The following is an 8027-nucleotide window of genomic DNA, read 5'->3' as shown; positions in this document are numbered from 1 at the left end:
AGATGCAGTGGATGCCCCATCCCTGGAGACAGCCAAGGTCAGACTGGAGGGGCTGTGAGCACCTGATGGAACTGTAGGAGTCTCTGTTCATTTCAGGGGCTGGACCAGATGGCCTTTAGGGGTCCCTTCCAACTCAAATGGTTCTGTGATTCTATGAGTATGAGCTGTGTGTGCTGTGTATAATTTCTGGATATGTGGTCGGTCTCACCCTTTGATTGCAAAACCTTGGAGTTGGAAATGCTTTTTGCTCTTTCACGAAAGCTGCAGATGACTTACAAGTATAAAGCAGGTTACCGCCTTGATCTAAAATGCACAGTGAAAGTGAAAAACACACAGGAAGGAAAGATACGACTTAATTTCATTTCTTTTTCTTTGCTTCTTCACTCCTCATGAAGTAGCAAAGTCAAACACACTGACGCATTGTGCTCATTGAGCAACTCGAGTCAAGGATGTGTGAGGTTAATGGACAGCCCGTGCTGTCTCTCCCCTTTTTGAGCTCCTCTCCCCCACTAAGTGTGCCACTGTGTGAACAGCCCTTCCTGGTGGCTGGGATTTAGCAGTAAACTCTTCTTAAGTGGCTTCTGGGCTGCCTTCGTTGCATGCTGAATGAGCCCATCTTGCTCTTCACCTGCCCCTTCATTTTTTAAAGAGGAAAATGAGATTTTCTGCTCCTTCTTAGTCCTTTTCAACTTCTAGTGAAGCACCATAGAAGTTTTTCCTTTTGCGTCATGGTTAGGTTTTCTTTGCAGTTTGCTTGTAGGTAGGCATCTTGCCTAATATTTGTCATCCAAATGATGACCCTGTCTTCCTGGCCAGCAGAATTACAGTTTGTCCCTGAGGTGGGGCATTCCAGAGCTCTACCACATGCTTGTCTGCATGTGAGACCTACGTTAGGGAGATTAACGGGGAAGATGCAACCCAGGTGTCCTGCAGGGCTCTTGGCACTCAGAGCCTTCCCAGCATGCTGTGCCTGCTGTTGGCTCCAGCAACTTGTGATGCCATGCCAGAAGCTTTCAGGGAAAGGAAAATAAAAGCTGCAAGCGGATGGCGGCTTCCAGTGCAGAAACTGGCTGTGAAAAGTGGAGATGGAAGGGATATCTTAGTAATCAATTCCTGCGGTAGCAGAAGTTTAATGGGCTTCTGAAATCTGAAGGTCTCTCCAAGCCATTTCTGCTATAAATACAAGAGCATAAATGTTTTGATTATTTTCTAATGATGTTGACTGCTGGGAATGTTACTGCAATATCCAGTTTCCACTACTGAAATTGCTCCCTGGGTGGGCCAGATCTGCAAAGGTTTTTAAGGATATTCTGTTCTTCTTGAATTCAGTCCCTTCACCTACTATGTAAACATGCTTCCTTCTGTCCAGTATACCCAACCCTTCAGTTTGACCTGGAATTTCACCAGAGATCTCTGATGAGAAGTGTATGAATGCTAAGAATGTACAAGTGTATATGTTTTGATGCAATTAGATGCTTTCCTTTTGACATTTGAGCAGTTCTTCGTGTTCTTTTTTTAAATTAGACTCCTGCTCTGAGCAACAGCAGCAATAGAGCATGCAATCAGAGGCTGATCCAGTGAATCAGAATAGTGGCTCTTCTATTTGCTTTTTGATTACCTTTTTGCTAGAGAAAAGAAAAAAAAAAGGTGTAATATTGCCATCAGCACTTATGAAGTCTATATTGATCGGGCTCTGGAATGAGCTGTGCAGGGATGTGGTGGAGTCACTGTCCCTGGAGGTGTTCAAGAAATGTGTAGAGGTGTACTTAGGGGCATGGTTTAGTGGGCAGCATTGGTGGTAGGTGAACAGTTGGACTGGATGATCTTGGTCTTTTCCAACTTTAATGATTCTGTGATTCTATGATTTTGGTTTTTCTTATGGAAGAAAGTACATGGTGCACTTAAATATGCACTGTATAATAACTTCCGCAGTGTATTTTCTGGGGCTGAGTGTGTTCTTAACTGTGCAATGTGAGACTGTGTTGTTTCTCTTCTTTGGGGCATAAGAGCCAAAGCAGAGGTCTGGAAACAGTCAGACACAGTACTGTTGTAGTTTGACCTCAAATTTTACTGTCAGCTGGTTCATGGATGGCTGTCAGCGGTCACCCTTTCAGAAAGGCAAACCACTTAAATGCTGTGAAACGCCTCCAGATTTGATTCTTTACAAAATTTATACACTGTGGCAGTGAAAAATGCTAATATCTGAGGAGCTTGGTTTGGGTAACTTCACAACGGTGTGTTTTTGAAGCAGTTTCTGCCAGCTCTGAAGTGTTTCATAATGTCCATAGGGTAGCTCATGCCTGTCTTTGGAGGAGGGCAAAGGTGCTGAAGAGCACAGAGCTGTCCTTGGAATGTGGAATCCCATTGAAAGAGAGGAGAGGGTTGGTGACAAGCCTTGGTGGCTTTCCCCCTGACCCAGCAGGTGTTCTGAAGGAAGGCTGGACTGTGGCAGAAAAGTGGCTCAGAGTCCCCATGTTGGTAGCAGGGCAGTGCATCACTGCATCCATCGTTGCCTGTAACCACAGCTGTGGGAACTGCTGCTCCCTTGGGGTTGCACATGCTGCAACGTGTGCTCTCATTGGGTGTTCAGAAGCTAACAAAGGAGTGAGACTGCAAGAATGGTGTTTAATGATGGGGTTGTAAAGCTCCTAATATATTATTAGCATCAGGGGAAGTTGGCTGTGGCCATTGTGTTTGATACCTGGCAGCAGAGTCTAATGTGGTATTGTGAGACTATAAAATAAGTATTTTATTTAATAAGGGAGTATTTTTGATCCTTAAAAAAAACCAACCAAACAAAACAGAACAAAAAACTTTGTCAAAGCTAGAGAAACTTATGGCTTAAGAAAAACAGGCAAATTAATATTCACTCTTTCAGACTCTTTCAGCTGTATTTTCTAACTTTGGTAATGCTATCTGTGCATACCTCTGACTATCTGCAGAGGATGTGGAAGAAACTGGATGTGTGAGACTCTCTAAAGAGTCCTATGAGGAAGACTTGATAGCCTAATGCATGTGTTGAGTCTAAATACCTGCTTTGTCTTACCTGTATCCTTGGATCCATGTGGTTACGGAGTCCTGGAGCAGCGCAAATAGCAATGCATTCATTATCAGTGTTGCGTACTGAAGAGATTAGCCCAGCATAAAAAGGATTTATTGCTGCTTGGTAACTTACTGAGATCAAATTCTGAAGAGAGAGGTAACTCGAATCTTGTTAGCTCTACATGACGCCACTGAGAACTTCTGCGGGTTTGGAGTTGTTTTTTATTGTGCATTTCTGTGTAAAAGAGTTCTTCCTGTCTTATTTTGGTTGCTGCCAGCTGCTGTGAGCCTTACCAGCCGCTGCCCAGCTCATGTGCAAGCAGCCGGGCTTTGGTGCTCTGGCACTGTTCAGTGTTTGCTCCTGCGCTTGCGTACAGCAGGGTTGGTGCCCAAACATGTTCCCTTTTCACTGACAGATGACACAACAATAGCTGTGTCTGAGAGCAAGCCTGGTGTTTGCTTTGGGTTTCCCTGAAGGGCCTCCTTTGTCTCCATCAGCTCCACTCAGGGAAGCCCAAACGCCTTACTTAATCCCAGGGTGCAGCCAAGGTGCTCTGGCGTCTGAAAGTAGGCCAGCACCCATACAGAGGGCCTGGGAGCTGATTGCAAGAGGTTGTGCCAAAGGAGTGGATTGGGGATAGCTGAATGAGCCTGAATGGAGCTTTGCAGGCACTTGGTGCTGTGTTACGTGTGGCTATAGTCTAGTCATGAGCAAATCAGCAACTGGCCTCCTCTGCAGGCTTGTCCTAATTAGCTGCATGTTCACAAGGTGGTTTAATGAGTTCAAAATTGGTAGCGAAGGAGGAGAACACTAGTTTTGTAAGAAGCTGTGGCAAAGAATAGAAGTGAAGAGGTAACATAAACAGCATGCGAAAAGGGAGCTGGAAAATAAAAGTTTCAGTTTCTGCAATATGAAATGCTCAAGAAATAAGGGCAGCGTTTCTCAACTGGGTATCTTTAGATGTCATCCGTGTGGAGCGGCCTCTTTGATAAATACAAACATCTGGAAGGTGTGGGAGACTAAAAGAGAAGGCAGGCCAGCCAGATTTTCAGTCATAAAGATGGATAACCTTGAACACAGTGCTTCATATGGTAGGGAAGCCAGTTTGATAGGTGCCAGCTCTGTTTGTTTTATAAAAAATGGAGACTTTGATAGTATTTAATGCATTTTCTTAAGAGGTCTAGCTAGGTGGTGCCATCACCTGTAGTTTAGCTAGGCTGTGAGGTGTAGAAGGAAATGTGTAGGACTCATAAGGCTCTGAAGTTTTGCAGCTTTTCTCTGAGAAATTTTATGTGCTAAAGCATCTCACGGGGGAAGCTTAGGGCAGTTTTCATTTGGATTTCTTGCTACCTTCATACAGATGTGTCAATAGGGATGCATGCAATGTTTTAATCATTGTACAAACAGAAGTTTCCCATTACTTTTCCTTGGGTAGTCCTGAGTCAGCAAGGCACAGATGCCTCCATGTGAGCTCAGCTAGTTAAGTGTGGCTTCAGTGAGAGCACTTGCTGTTTTAGATGTAGGCACACTGTATGTTTTTGTGTTTGCCTGACTGTCATTAAGAGGTTCACCTCAAAAATTAATCTGTCTGGTTACATCCAGAGTGGATTGTCTGCATTTAAGCCAGAAGCTCCTTCTTTGAAAGCTAAGCTTGCAAAATCAGAAGTAGTGTTCTTTAAATTTATTTTTTCAATATTCTGAAATCTAAGCAGAAGAGTTCATCCGGGTGTCTTCAGGAAAAGTATCAAGTAGAAGTCTTAATACTTTGTGAATTAAAGTATCGAGAATAAGTCTTAATTAAACCTTCCCGATAAAGACAAAGTCACAGAAAGCAGGCATCTTAACCTACAATTTTTCCAGTTTTTACACTTGGTCAGGAGTTACAAGCTACCACTTGTCATTTTCCATTGATTGTGATAGCTTGTAGCCTCTAGTTTATGGATTTCTTATTAATTCAAGTCCTTTGCTCTCGTTTCCACGTCTGGTTTTTTGTTTTTGTTTTTTCCTGGTTGTTAGTTTGTCTTTCTTAGAGGTCTGCAGGCAGAGCTCCTTGATGAGGCCTATGCCAAATTTCTGTTGGAAGCTCTGCAGTGACATGCTTTTTGGCTGCGTGTCAAGCACAGTATGGCTGTGAAATGTTTTAGTGTCAGAATCACTACGTCTATCCTTGTTCTGCTTTTCTGTGTCAGTAGCTAGTCTCATTCAGTGACATATCTGATCCTAAAGAGGAAAAGCAAATTCATCTGAAGCCTAGTGTCTTTCATGCCTCTGCTTAGACAATTTTTAGACTTTGTATTTCAGTGACTACTTCAACCAATTCTGGTGCCTTTCCAATGTCTCCAATGTTTGGATTGGTACAGAGGGCAAAGCATATTCTATCTAGACTATTGTCTTGTGAGATAGAAGACAAGTGAGCTATAAAATTCAGAGGGTTGATTTTTTGTTATGAGTGATAGGGGTAAAAAGGAGCTAAGTTTGATGGAACTTTATTTTTTCCCACTAGCTAGGAAGTTGTTGAACAGCAAGGGCACACTGTCTCAGATTTTTCTTGTTTCCGTGCTAACACTTCTGCTCAGTGGCTTATGCATCCACATTTCCAATCCCTCATTATTTTCCATGGCTTTGAGTCCTCTGCATTGTCTTTGGTCTCAGTGAGTAATAATCAATGGTGTAATGATCCTCAGCTTTCTTTCATTTCTATTTCCAGCAGAAATATAGCAGATATAAGTCTTGCTTTTCACTGTTACCTTTCTGTAAACCTCTTTGAATGGGGCTCTGCAGACACCAAGCTGAAAACCAGTGACCTTGCCAAGCCCAGCGTATAACACCCGTATGTGCAAGTACCCATGTAATCTAAGCTTGTTCTCTGCTCCCCACACACTGCAAATTTTGTCAGCATTTTTCAGAGTTCCCAGTTCCTGGTCTGTTCCCACCTGTTCTGGTATGTCCAAGTGTTGTTCCTTGCCTTATGGCTGACAACACGAGTGCTTTGGGGCTGAGGGCTTTCATGGCTCTTTCAGATGGATGTTTTGCTGGCAGGATGGGTACTCCTGCAATGCAAACAATGAGGTAGTTATGCTCACATGTGAGGTTACTTGTGAATGAGAGGTAATCTGAAGATAGGCAACTGGGCTAAGAATTCGTGCTCAAAACCTGTCTGGATTTGCTTTATCCATTTCTCACCACTTTGGCTGTAGTAATTTTTTGTTGTGGCACCTTAGCCTCCTTCATGAATGAGTTGCATTTATGTTTAGGAAAGCTTTAGTAGAACCATGGTGAGTTTGCAATCACAGATACTTAGAGTGGGTTTGGCATGAATATGGAACCATAAACACGCAAAGAGTCCTGCAGAAGGGAAGTGAAGCCAGTAATGAGTTACATGGTATTTTTTTTTAACTAAGCAGCGTGGTAATGATGCATGATGTTGCCTATCGGTTTTGGGTTTATAAATTCCCTTACAGGCTTGTTCTTTACTAACTCTTTATTTTACTATTTAAAAAAAAAGTGAGATTTGTCTAGACACTTTTGTGAAATGACCAGTCTTTGCTTCATCATTAAGCTGCTTGATTTTTTTCTTGGTCGAGTTGCAGCTGAATATAAATATACCTGAGCTAGTTTTGAACTAGCCAGCCCAGGTACAGTTTGCATTCCTCAACTCCAGCCATAATTATGGATTTCAGCAGTGGCTAACTTGTCCTGCTGCTTAGGCAGCCTGTGATGAGTTGCTGCATTAAGTGACTTAAGTCCCTGGATGAAAGCTAGTTCAGGCTTATTAGACTATACTGCAGTGCTGGGATACTGCAAACCTCCTTTATAAATTGAGCTGTTGCAGTGAATTCCTTGTGGCTTTCCAGTTCCTGCCTCTTGGATTTCTTTTTCTGTCGACTTGGCAAGCGTGGCTTTTACCTTTGTCTGTAAGTGACCTTTTCTCAGCAACTTCTCCCTAGTTAAATCTTGTGCTGACGTGCAGGTTCTCCTCTTCCTGTCCACAGATGGCTTTGTGCCAAGATCACACAAGCTTGATGAAGCATGGATAGTAGCCTGGCCCTCCTCCATGTCACAGTTTTTCTCTGTGGCTCTCCTCTAGCTGCTTCTACAACCACCATCTTTCTCTGAGATGTCAGGTTGCTCCTTGATGGTTCCAGAAATGGTGCTGCTAGTCAGGGCTGTCAAAAGTTGGCTCTTGGCATGGATATCGTGTTGGTTTGCTGTTTATATTTTGTAAACAGTGTGGTTTTGGACCTTAAAAACATGGGATGGTGCTGAACAACCACAGGAGCAGCTGAGCAGAGAAATGGTGTGCTGGGGCCTGATACATGGAGATTCCTTTGGTGCTTGTAGTGTAGCTATGGAAAGTGTGAGCCAAATCTTCACCAGTGTTCGCTTCCTTGTCTTTTTAAAATTTTTGCTGCTCTTCATTGAGGAACGTGCAGGTCTCCTTTCAGATGATTGATTGCAGGTGTATCACCCTTTCTTCACATTTTTAGCAGGGACCAAATCTTACTTTTGCTCTGCACGGCCATTGTGGCTTGGACTGGCATGGGTCAGTACCACTGAGGTCTCCTTGCCTCTTGCTCTGACACGAGAGCCCACAGTAAGCCAGGACCTAACACAGATTAGATCTGCATAGATATCTGAACAAATTCTTACAGGCCTGAAGCCTTATATTCTCTGCATTTCAGTCCACAAACGGGTATTGAGGGATGTTAAGGCAGTTCAGATGGGAAGGGGCCTCTGGAGGTCTCTGGTTCAACCAATCTCCTGCGTGCTTGCTGCCACAGCATATGGTGGTAGCAGCCATCTGCAGATCTCGTGGATGGTTTCCATGTTTTCTGTGTGTTTTGCTGTGGATGGGTCCTTTTGAAACTGGCTCCTGCTGAACAGGTTCCCCTGGTCCTCCTTCTACATGTTTCTCTGGATAAATAGGAGACCCAGCATCACCAAGCATGTCTGGCTGTTCCTCCCACGCTGCATGGACGCCTTT

This window comes from Meleagris gallopavo, chromosome 4, assembly GCF_000146605.3.
Source record: "Meleagris gallopavo isolate NT-WF06-2002-E0010 breed Aviagen turkey brand Nicholas breeding stock chromosome 4, Turkey_5.1, whole genome shotgun sequence".
Lineage (NCBI taxonomy): Eukaryota > Metazoa > Chordata > Aves > Galliformes > Phasianidae > Meleagris > Meleagris gallopavo.
This window is presented reverse-complemented; position numbering follows the sequence as displayed.